This window comes from Mastigoproctus giganteus, chromosome 1 (genome assembly GCF_048544385.1).
Source record: "Mastigoproctus giganteus isolate SK-2022 chromosome 1, ASM4854438v1, whole genome shotgun sequence".
Classification (NCBI taxonomy): Eukaryota; Metazoa; Arthropoda; class Arachnida; order Uropygi; family Thelyphonidae; genus Mastigoproctus; species Mastigoproctus giganteus.
In genome coordinates, this window is record NC_143575.1 from 257,980,300 (window position 1) to 257,992,729 (window position 12,430).

Here is a 12,430-nt window from a genome sequence, read left to right on the forward strand (position 1 = left end):
TCTTAATTGTGTGGCATGTCTGGAAAATTTGTGCTGTAGCAACTGATTGTGAATCCGTTCCTTATCAACACTACATTCAAAATCTGTTGCTTTTGAATGTGTCTTAGAATTATAAAGATGATAGGGCTATATTCTAACCCAGGATTTTTTTTTTTTTTAATTGAACTACCTTCTGTTCACAGAATGGATAGAGCACATGCAAACACTCCCCACAATCAAGTCAAGTCTAGTACATGTGTATTAATGCATTGTGGGTTGTCATTTTAGGCACCTCCGTAGCCGGGTGGGAAGGAGCAGCAGTGCGTAGCACACGCTTCTTGATTAGACCGGGGTTCGAGCCCGTCACCACCAAATACGGAGGATGCGGAAAGGTCTGGGAATGACCACCGCATATTCCCGGAGCAATATGGCCTTAGTTGCTAATGCTCCTAAAAAAAACCAAATAACAATAATAAATAAGTTGCCATTTTACATCTATGTCTCAAGCAATGTTTTGCTGCACACCTGTGAGATGTAATCATGTGATAATTATGCCCTATTTATTTACTGACTAATCCTTATTCAGCGAGCATTGCAAGTTGTGTCACATAAAATGTTAGAAAAAAAGATCTTTGTATGTAGAAACTTAAACTTCATTTAAACTTATATATTTTATATATAGACTTTTAATTCGGAAAAGTTTTAAATGGCAAAGCAATACTAATAAAAAAATCATTAAATTTAAAAATATATACATATTGCATCATTTCATCAATGTTCTCAGAGAAGCTTCCATGAAGTTGGGCATATCACATGTTACATTATACAGGATCCTAAAAAAATTGCGGAAAGTTATGATTCTAGTTCCTCTAATTAGAATTGAAATAGAAAAGGATGTAATATTGAAAGCATTCTTGTTACACTGGCTTACTCAAGCTAGGATTTTAAATCCTTCCATAACTAGAGGAAATTCTTATGAGAAAAAGCTGCAAAGTTTGGAACTGTGCTTGGAGAAGAATGCTTTAAACAAGCTGATGGCTAGTTATCTAGATGGAAAATCAGAAATAATTGTTTACAAAAAATTGTGTCAAAAAAGAAGATGCAGATGTACCAGCAGAAGATGAATAAATAAATTATAAGCCAAAGGATAATATAATACCGATGAAGCCAGTCTGTTATTGAGCATTATCCGATATCTCGTTACCTTTCAAACTCAGTGGGTTTATTTATTTATTTTTTTTTTTTTTTTTTTGTTGTTGTTGTTGGCACATTGGCTTCTGTGGCCTTAATGCACCTCCCAAGGTTTTGCACTACTCTGATCCAAGCCTGAGGCGGGATTCGAACCCATGACCTTTGGATTGCCAGGCAGGCACTTTACCCACCCGGCTAGCCCGATCAGCGGGGAAGGTTATGTATAATACAAGTACTGATAAAAAAAAAAAAAAGGAATTGATTTTAAAGAGAAAAATTGCTCTACTTTTGAATAATTGCGTTACATACGAAAAGCATGTATCAGCAGTATTTCCCCCCCCCCTTCCCTGAAAATACAAATCATTCAATCCTTAGATCCAGGAATAATAAAAATATAAAAAAAAAAACCCTTTACAGAAAAGGTAAATAATGATTATACATATAACTGATAAAGAACGAAATAAGTGCTGGAGAAATTGCCAACATAAATTAATTTACTTGATACACTTCCAATGTTAAAAGATTGGGATGATGTAACTATAAATATAATTAACTACTTCAAAAGAGCAAAATTTATCCAGGATGACCAAAATTACAAGAGAAAAATGGAAGAGAAGATGTGGTAGAAACTGATGAAGAGTTAAATAGGTATACAGGCAAACTCCGTATAACAAGGTACTTTTATAACAAGGTTTTGCTCTAACACTATTGATAAATTGCTGCAATCCTCTCATAACACAGTACTCATATGATGTGGTTTCGCTCTAACACGGTTAGAGAATTGCAGCAAACCTCGCATAATATGGTATTTTTGAGCTTTTGTGTGGGGAAAACTCTGCTAGTATGTTGGATGTAATTTTTCAACATTTCCATTCTTTTTTGTGAATCCCTACTGTTAACTTGCTAATCGTTATGCAAAAGAAAAAAAAAATTATTGGGAAATCCCTGTATTTTATTTTGTTAGGAAATCCCATGTTAAATTATGTGCTATTGAACTTGTGCTTGTTTGAGACCATAAAAAATTGTGATTTTGAAACGTGCAGTTCAAGATTTTTGTAAGGTTATTTTGGTTTTTATTTGGTTGTTTATAAATCTTTCTGGGTATGTATTACTAAACTTGTTCTTAACCATATTGGAATAATTTCTTTGTGAATTAAATTCCAGCCCTAAATTATGCCTAAGGAAAGTAAAAAAAAAACACTGCTCAAAAGAAACTTTTTCTCTAGAATCAACGATACAGATTTTGGATTGTCATAAAGGGGAAAGGTATCATATGCTGCAAAAAGTTTTTAAATTTAAATGAAGCAATCATTTCAGAGAATGACAGCACAGATAAATTCTGAAGTTCCAAATTTTATACTAAAAAGCATATGGAAAGGCATAAACTTAGCCAAGCAATTAGAACCTTATTTTTTTAATGCAGATCCTTCAACTGAAAGGAGCACAGCGTTCAAAAGGGAGCTTCAAAAATGCTTAGCTCCATAGCATGAAATTTACAAAGATCTACCAAGCGAAAGCAAACAAACCCAGATTACTGATTTTTTTTTAAAGAGAGAAGAAGATACACAAAATCTAGATGCTGCAGAAGCAAGTTCAGAAGGTGAAGATTTTTTGCAACAGACAAAACATACTCGTTTGATTGTGCTTAGCAGTGATGAAGAGGAAGAAATTTAAATGAACATACATTATCTGATATATATCAATTTGTTCAGTTATTACCATTTTTAATAAAATTTAAGTTTCTGATAGTTTTTAAAAAAATGGTGTATTTTTGTTAGCTTTTGGAATGTAACCCCTCCCCTTTTTTGTACTGGTTCTTTTTCCATATAACATGGTTTCGCACTAGACGAGATTTTAAAGGAATCTAACTACCGTGTTATACGAGGGTTACCTGTAATTTAATAAAGGAAGATATTTCGGCAATTTCTATTTTGACAAACAGTATGTTGCAGTTGATATTTTAAACTCGAATATTGTTAAAAATGAGGAAATGACATTATTGCCAGTACTGTCTTTGAAAGAAGTTAGATAAGCTTTGGCATTTTAAGAAGAAATTTGAAGTTAACTTTTTATAAAGCAGAAAATGATGCAATTTCTCATCTTTTAAATAAAACATGATTCAGTCAAGTGTAGATAGCTTTTTATTAATAAAAGGTTTTTTTTTATTATTATTAGATGCTGTATTAAAACTGTATGTGCTGCGTACAAGATGAGAGTTATTTTTTTTTTTTCATGATTTTTATTAATTTTTTGTAATCTTATTTATATTTACATAAGTACACTTTCAATCAGATTTGATATTTTACACTGAAAATCTGCAGAGAAATGTTAAAATTAATTACATTACAAAAATTACATTCTGGCTTATACATTTTAAACTTTGCTTCAAGACATCTTGACTACGAACACTGACCAACTTTACCTCTCAAAGCAAATACAGAAATAGATTATTGTTAATTCTTGTGATTAATATGGCCTATCTAAAATATTGCACTCCAAAACTTCATTTTTTTATTTTTAAAACATTTCTTCACCAATACAACTTCTTGCTAGTTCAGATGCTTATCTGTACAGTTGTGGATCTAGAACGTTAATTTACTTTGTAGTGTAATATATGGCGCCTCCGTAGCCAGGTGGGAAGGAGCAACAGTGTGAAGCACACACTTCTTGATTAGACCGGGGTTCGAGCCCGTCACCACCAAATACGGAGGATGTGGAAGAGTCAGGGAATGACCACCGCATATTCCCGGAGCAATATGGCCTTAGTTGCTAATGCTCCTAAAAAAAACAAAAAAAAAAAACAACAGTGTAATATATAATGGTGAAGTGAACTATTCTGGGTTGTTTAAACTATAGTAAATCTTTGGTATTTGCAGAACATATGTTCCTGGAAATCATCAAAATAATATGAAATCTTTGTGAAAGAAAAGGGAGTTAGGTGGACTTATGGGAATTTTTATGATCAGTAAGAAATAACGTAATAACTGTGCTTATTATAATAAAAATACTGAATGTTTTAGGTGAAGAAGGTTGGGTGGGTGATTGAATCTTCCAGGAGTTTGCAACAAAAGTAAATGTCTTTTGTTGCAAATCCCTGTAGATCTCCTTGTAAGGGACTCTATCAACCTACAGTGCTGCTTCTGCCACTGGGATGCTGCATCTGGCAACAGCTTCCTGCCTGAAATTTATTCTGTCAATCACTTGATTTCATTTAGTGATTCCTCTACATCTGTTCAGTTAGCAATGGTTAATTTTTTTTAAGCAGTTGCTGATTTACATAGAAGTACCGTTCTCCATTTGATGTCTTGCAGTGGGTTAAATGTTGCAACAAGACCCTGATCTATAAGTTGGATCGTGGGTTCATCTACAACTGTGTAGCAGAACTATCAGCTGATAGTCTGATAAGGAGAAAAAATTTAGGCTCTTTCCTTATCCCTTGCTCAGATTGATTTGGCATCTCAATGCAGATATTCTTCTCAGAAGACCACAAATACTGCAAGAAGTTGTTGATGCCTTCTTATTTCCTAACTTGTAGAGTGTTTTGTATTTTTAAAAATATACACAGGGTTGTTTTATGTCTGTATCTACACATATATGAAACAACTTTGAAGCCTTAACTTTTTGACTTGCTATTGACAGAATTGTTGGGCCATTCTTTGTGTAAAAATATGACAGGTCATGTGTACTTGATACTTCAGCTCTTTGTAGCACCACAATTAGAGTACTACCAAACAACCCTCATGTTCCAGCAGGATGGGACTCCTCCTTACTCGTCTCATAATGTCCACTCCATCCTTGATGCCTGGGTGCCAGACTGCTGGATGGGTGGAGATGAACCCATTCCATGGCCACTGAGATTGCCTGACCTTACCCTGTATTATTTCCCCCTCTGTGGGGTTATGTGAAAGGTAGTGTACTCCACAAAGGTAACAGGACATTGTTCAGCTGAAAGAGTGCATCACAGCAGGTCACTGTATCCACTAGTACGTTAGTGTGTGGACGAAAGTTGAATACCATATGTCTGTGATTAAGGTGCTTAGATTGAATATCTGTTATGTTGAATCATCACAGACATGTATCCTAATATACTTGGATGTTATGTTTGCATATGAAACTTTAGTGTACTAACGTAGTCTGTGAATATTCCTCTTTTTTGCATTCAATAAAAAGTTAAGCCTTCATCAGAGTTTCTTAATTACAGTTTAAAAGGGAAAACATATGCTCTTTTTTTTAACACTAGAAGGTGTGGGTTGAGAATGCATGTAATTAGCAAATGCTCCAATCTGATGCTTTGTCTCTGTAAAATTGTAACCAACTCAAGTAACCAGTGTTTTATCTTCATTGTGAATGTTTTGTGAGATAAAAACCTAGTGCTTACAGCAGGGGGAAAATTTTTTTCTCCTGCCCTAGTAGGGAGCATGGCAGATACTCTCTCAGAATATTATATAATCAGAGAGTTGTAAGGGATGTATGGTTTTCTCCTATAAATTTTCCAACCTGCAAAAAAACCTTAACTGACATAGAATACAATTTATAGACATGACATTTACTTACTCCTCATGGCTTTTGTTTCCCATGGGATATCCTATCAACCTGAACACACACAAAAAAAAGAGTGAAATTACTGAATACCAATAAAAGACTGCTGTACAAATTGGAGCAGTGTGGCATTAAGGGCAAGTTTCTGCTTGGTATTAGACACACTGTTTTCTATATTTATTAATGATATTGCTGGAAGGCATATCAGGCTTAATGTCCAAGTTTGCAGATGATAAAAAGCTTGGCAGGGTAGTTAACGATAGTATGCTACTGCAACAGGATCTAGAAAAGTTAGGCAGTTGGGCTAGGAAATGGCAATTGAAGTTTAACACACTGATAAATGCAATACTTTGCATTTATCAGTGTGTTAAAAATGTGAGAAGCAGCTACCCCAGAGTAACATACTGTGTGGTACTATACCGAGGGTAGTGGAAAATCAAAAACACCTGGAGGTAAATGCGGCGTCAGATATGAAGTTCTCTGAGCAGTGCAGACAAGCAGCCAAGACAGCTCACGGGAGTTTTGTCAATGATATACAGGAATTTTGCTAGCAGGGATACAGAGGTGATTATCCCATTGTATAAGGCATTGGTCAGGCCACATCTTGAGTGCTGCATACTGGTCTGGAGGCAGCATTTTAGGAAGGATGTGGAGCTGCTATAATAAGTATGGAGAAATGAGAAGAGCAATGAGATTAGTGAGTGGAACAAAGTGGTACGCTTACCAAGAATGGTTTTAATTATGCAATTGCAGTGCCTGGAGACTAGGCACCTGCAAAATGATCTGGTTGTGGTGTCTACGGCTTTGAATCAATTGAGCAAGCTCAGTGTTGATGGGATTCTTCCTCTTGCTCAGACCACACACATGAAGGATGGTTGCAGAATAGCGGTGTGGAAATTTGCCTTTAATTAACAGGTGGCTGATTGTTGGAACAAATTTCCATCTGTTTTTGCGGAAGTTATAGTTTAATTAAATTTTCCACTGCTAATGCTAAGTGACTGCCAATAAGAACACCAGTCTGGGTGGTGCTGTAGCTCTAAACATTTTTGGTTTCCAAAATAGGCACCAAGTCAAAGTAAGTTTTTTGCTGTTATGACTTTTTATAATGTGCACAAAATCAAATAAGCCATGCAAATCAGTACATGTACACTGAAAGGACAGAATTCATGGGATACCTGGTTCCTGGGCAATACAACGCTCTCACTAGCGGATGGCAGGTATATAGATACACTGCATTCACGTAGATGGTAATTCGATGTTAGTATGGATAATCGATGTGAGTTAACCGACTTTGAAAGAGGGATGATAGTGGGTGCCCGACGCATGGGTCACTCGTGGAGGTGGTACAGAAATTGCACTATCCTCGTTCAACAGTATCAAGAGTGCGTTGGGAATATGGGATCACCTTGCAGGTGCCGTCTCCTGCAAGGTGATCTCAATAAATGGTTTGAGCAGGCTCAATGCTGACGGGACACTTTCGTTTGCTCAGACTAAGAACCTGACAGGGCGTAGATTCAAATTGAGGAAAGACAGTTGTAGAATAAAATTTTCTGTTTATACTCTGGGACGACCAAACGGTCAGAGGAGCTCACAAATAGACATAATACAAGAAACAGCACCGTATTCGGCAGTCACGGGTTTGAACCCCGGTCACTCAAGGCCCGTGTACTTATGCACCTGCGTGGCTGACCACTAGGCTAAGTGCAGAAGTTTGCCTTTAGCCAACGGGTAGTTGATTACTGGAACAGACTTCCATCTGTTGTTGTTGTGGAAGTTGATGGCTTAAATAAATTTAAGGCTGAACTAGACAAACATTTGAAGTGACCGGATGGGTAAAATGGGAAGGGTTTTTTTTTTTTTTTTTTTTTTTGGCTGATGCTGTATAAGCTTGCTTTCTTGCATCATATGCCTCAACTAATGCTAATGTTAAATTCAGACAGATTTATTGCCAAATAATGTTCTGATCAGGGGTGTTTCTAGGGTATGTGGTGCCCGAGTGCCAATTGAAAATTTGGCCCCCCTCTTAAAATTTTCTTCATATGTATGTAAGTTTCAGGTTTTCAGGCACCCGGGTGCAGTGCACACATTGCACCCTCGGGACAGCCCGTCTCTGGTTCTGGTACAACTTCGCATGAGAGATTTTCAAGATCTCAAAAGAGCTCCTAATTTTTACACTTTATCCTCTTAAGACCACTGATTTGCAGATATGGTTATAGTTATTCATACTACTTAGCATTGTCTTCCACCCCATTTATGATCGAGTTATTCGGCTGAAAAATGGTGGTAGTATCCTTTGCGATCCCTAAATTATTCACCAGCCCTTTTCAAGAGTCTGCGCGGGTAGCACATGTATCGCCATCGTCCTCCCCACACCGGGTGGAAAAGGCCCGGGTTAGAATACCGTCGATGACGCGAGGACTGTAATGGGCTTTTTTCACTCCTTGGCTGAGTTAGTCGGTCTCAGGCGTAGATAGAAAGGTTTTTTCTTCAGAAAACTGGTGTTTTTCGTCCAGTAAACTGACAAATCGACCATAGAACACACGCAATTAACAGACATGAGACACAGCACGGCAGATGAATTTAATTATTCGGGTAGCCTAAATATAATAGTTTGGTTTTTTTGGTTTAGCCCTTTTCAAGAAGTCTGCGCGTGTGGCACAGTGTGTCATCGTCCTCCTCACACCGGGCGGTAAAGGCCCGGGTTAAAATCCCTTCGATGATACGAGGAACTTCAATGGGCTTTTTTCATTCAGTGGCTGAGTTAGTCGGTCTCAGGAGTAGTTAGCAAGGTTTTTCTCCCTGAAACTGGAGTTTTTCGTCCAGCAAAACAGACAAATCGAACATAGAACACATGAAATTAACAGACATAAGACACACACAGCACCCCATATGAATTTAAATATTCGAGTGGCCTAATATAATAGTTTGATTTTTTTTTGCCCTTTTGAGGGCCAACAATTAGTGATAAAGGATTTGTCAATATAATATAGCACAATCTATTAGCACCAAGTAACGTCTCGTTGACTACTGTTTAATTAGCGTATATAACGTTAATGAAAAATTAATAAAATTGCATAAGTTTTATAACGTATAATTTGATTTATAATTTATTCTGTAACTATTACTCCAGGGGCTCACATCTGTGGAAAAGGCTTGCGTTTCAAATCCTTCCTTAAGTGAGGCAAGTTGTTTCCTCCCCCTCCCCTTTCGTTCTTTCTCTCACCAAGTGGCTGTCTTAGTCCGTCTAAAGTGAGGGCTGCATGTTTTTTTTTTTTTTTTTGTCCAATGAACCAACTGAAGGATACACGCAATTAAACACACGATGTACTGACGCCTCAATTCCTCTGCCACTTCACACCCACTCACAAACTGTGATCCCTTTATCTTATCTGCATAAATCACACAGCCTTTTGCTCTGCACAGGGCAAAAAACAAAGCAAATTACAAAATATGTTTAAATAGGATTTTTGGACATTAGAAATACATTCTTCTTGTAGAATGTATAAAATCTATATTTACTTTTAATATAAACATTTAGTGTTACTCACTAAAAATATGTATTTCGCCTGATCATGTTATATCGCTCAGGGCGTCTAAATTTCTTAATACGGCCCTGGTTGTTGTTTTTGTAAGGTTTTAGGCACATCAACGACTTAGATCACACAGAGCTGTATATATATATAATGTCTGTAAATTTCGTGTGTTCTGTGGTCGATTTGCCTGTTTTCTGCAGGAGGAAAAACCATGCAAGCTCGTCTGAGACCTACTAACCCAGTCACTGTCAAAAAAAATATATAAAAAAATGCCGTTATAGGATTCGAATTAGGGCATTTTTCACCCGGTATTGGTTGGACACTGCTTAATGCACTGTGCGAGGGCATGCCCAGCTAAAGTCATAGAAATATCTAAAACGGACAAGAAAGCAAAAGCATTTGTCGACATCAGAAAGAAAGAGAAATTTAAACCCAAAGTGGTGGCATGTTCTTTTAGTTTGAATTGCTACAGATTTATGCACACCTGAAGTATACGTTGTATTTTTTTTTCAGTAGTTCTGAAGTTGCATCAGCTCACAGTCGCTAATAAAAATTTATGAAATTCCTTCAGTGGATTTTGGAATTTGAATACTGTATTCGAAAATCATAATTTCAGATACGCTATATGCAATTGCACTGAATTTTTTGAATAAGTCGTTTTAATTCAGTCGTGCAAGTAACTGTTTTTACAACTCTTGGCTATAAATAGGTAAGTTACAATTTTATGTTAAATATCAATATACAGAACTTGAATTAAACTAAGCGTGTAGTATAATGATTGCTCTTAAGTCAAAAAAAAAAAAAATTGAAACGTTGTTGCTGACTATATGGCTTTTATGACATCAGATGCACCTGGAGCTGTCACGGATGGGGGTATCGAAGCTGACAAACCCAGTTACACACATCTTGGCACAAAACAAGAAGATACAGTTACAATGAACATCAATCGGACAGCAGAGGATTGGAAAAACGTTGCTCGGTCTAATGAAACCCTGTTTTTGCTGTTTCACGCTGACAGGAGGACCAGAATATGACGAAAATACATAGTTTAATGAAACAATCCCACCAGGTGTCAACACTGCAGGCTGCTAGTGGCGGTGTACTGGGGTGAGTGATGCACATTAGGCCTCTATATCAGTGGGGCAACATTTGGATGCCACAAGGCATCTGAAAATTGTTTCCAACGACCAAGCGCATCCCTTCATGGAGGGGATATGAATATGAAGGGTTCAGTGTTAATATTTTCTATATTTAATGTATAACACTTCAAATAGTAACACAAGTTTCATGCAGTTTCAGGAAGGTATTTTTTTTTAATTACAGGTCCCGAAGTCAACGAAGTTGTGTGAATGAGGAAAGATGGACAAAATCAATCACCATTTTCCCCCCAAATTTGGATGCAGTCATCCAATATTTGGGGAAAAAAATACTGACACCAAAGCCATAAGGATATGGCTGGGAGAGGATGCCCCTTCCTATTCCATGTTTAACAAGTGGGCAGCAGAATTTAAACGAAGGAGGAAATGGAAGATGACCCACCCTGGTGAAGACCTGCAACTTCCAATCACTCCAGAAGTTGTTGACAGTGTACATTATCTGGTAATGAGTGATCGACGAGTGACAAACACAGTTTGGTACATTGCCAGTATCTTGTGCATCTCTTCTGAATGTATGTATCACATAATGACAGAGGTCCGCGCTATGAAAATGGTGTCAACACGATTGGTCACAAAGTTTGTTGACCACCAGATCAAAAACGCACAAGAGTGTCAAATGAAGTGACGTTTGCATCATTTTCAAGCAGATCCAACAAATTTGCTAGGTTTGTGACCACGATGAGACGTGGGTGCATCACTTTCAGTCAGAGACAAAAGCTGCAGTCCAAACAGTTTTTCTCCTCTCCAAAGAAAGCCAAGTCGATTCCTTCTGTTGGAAAAGCGATGGCATCAGATTTTTTGGACGCTGATGGAGTGTTGCAAGGGGATTACCTCTAGAATGGTCAGACAGTCACAGGGACATATTACGCAGACAATTGCGTGAAAACATCAAAGACAAACGCCGACGAAAAGTCAGTACAAAAGTCTTATTCTACCAGGCCAAGGTGCCTGCTCACAAGTCTATCATTATTGTTATCATCGGATTTTCCATCGGTCGCACTGCACGAGTGAGCTTTGAAACCTTGGACCATCCTCCATATTCACCAGATCTAAGGACCATTGGATTTTCACCTATTTCTTAATTTTAAAAAAATACCTTGCTTTCATCCATTTTCCCACCGGCAGTGACGTCATTGCTGCAATAGATGAATTCCTGGAATCCCAAAGAAAAATCTTTCTTCTTAGCTGGAATCAACGCATTGCTGCATTGGTAGCAAAAGTGTATTGACTCCAAAAGGGAATATATTGAAAAGCAACATGTTACCAGACTCCTCAAATAAACCCTTCACAATGAGGACACGAACTTTCCAAACGCCCCCTCGTATTAACTTTCTTTAAATTTTAAATTCCTATTCGCTAAGGAAACAATAATGATAAAACTTGAATGCTTTGACTGTTCTAAAAGAGGATATCTTGAAGACCTGCGTTCATGTTAAGGAGGGTCAAGTTGGTTATACAAAGAGCAAATTCATTCTCTATTCTTCAAAATAAAATTTAATTTTTGAGTATAAAATAAAATTTTAAATTTGAATATCTGTTTCTGAAATCATGACTTGTCCAACAGTTTTTCTCGCACTTTCTTCTCTCTCGAATATTCTTTATATTTTCGTAATTTTTATCTGTTGACCCTTACCCGTATGTTACCCGCAATATAAATAGATATTCTCGTGGGCAAGTTAGATTTACCATTGAAATGAGATTACAAAAATACAAATAGTCTTAATTTGTTATGGAAAGAAGTGAAATGAGTAGTCCTCTTTAAGGTTTGATTAATCCATCCATAACGGTAAAAACAGCGTGAAAAGTGTATTGTTCAATAATGTCAACAGTGTGGTTGAATCATTGTTCAAAAATTTTCCTGTGTAGACAATTAATATGAAATCCGGTACTAAATGGTTACTGTTACATATTAATTTGGTTTCCTGTCCTCCAATTTCCAGCATGTAACCATTTCTGGCTGTTTATGATGTCTAACAGTAAGCCATTAATTATTTTCTTTAGATTCTGTTATACAATTTAGTTAAATCTAAG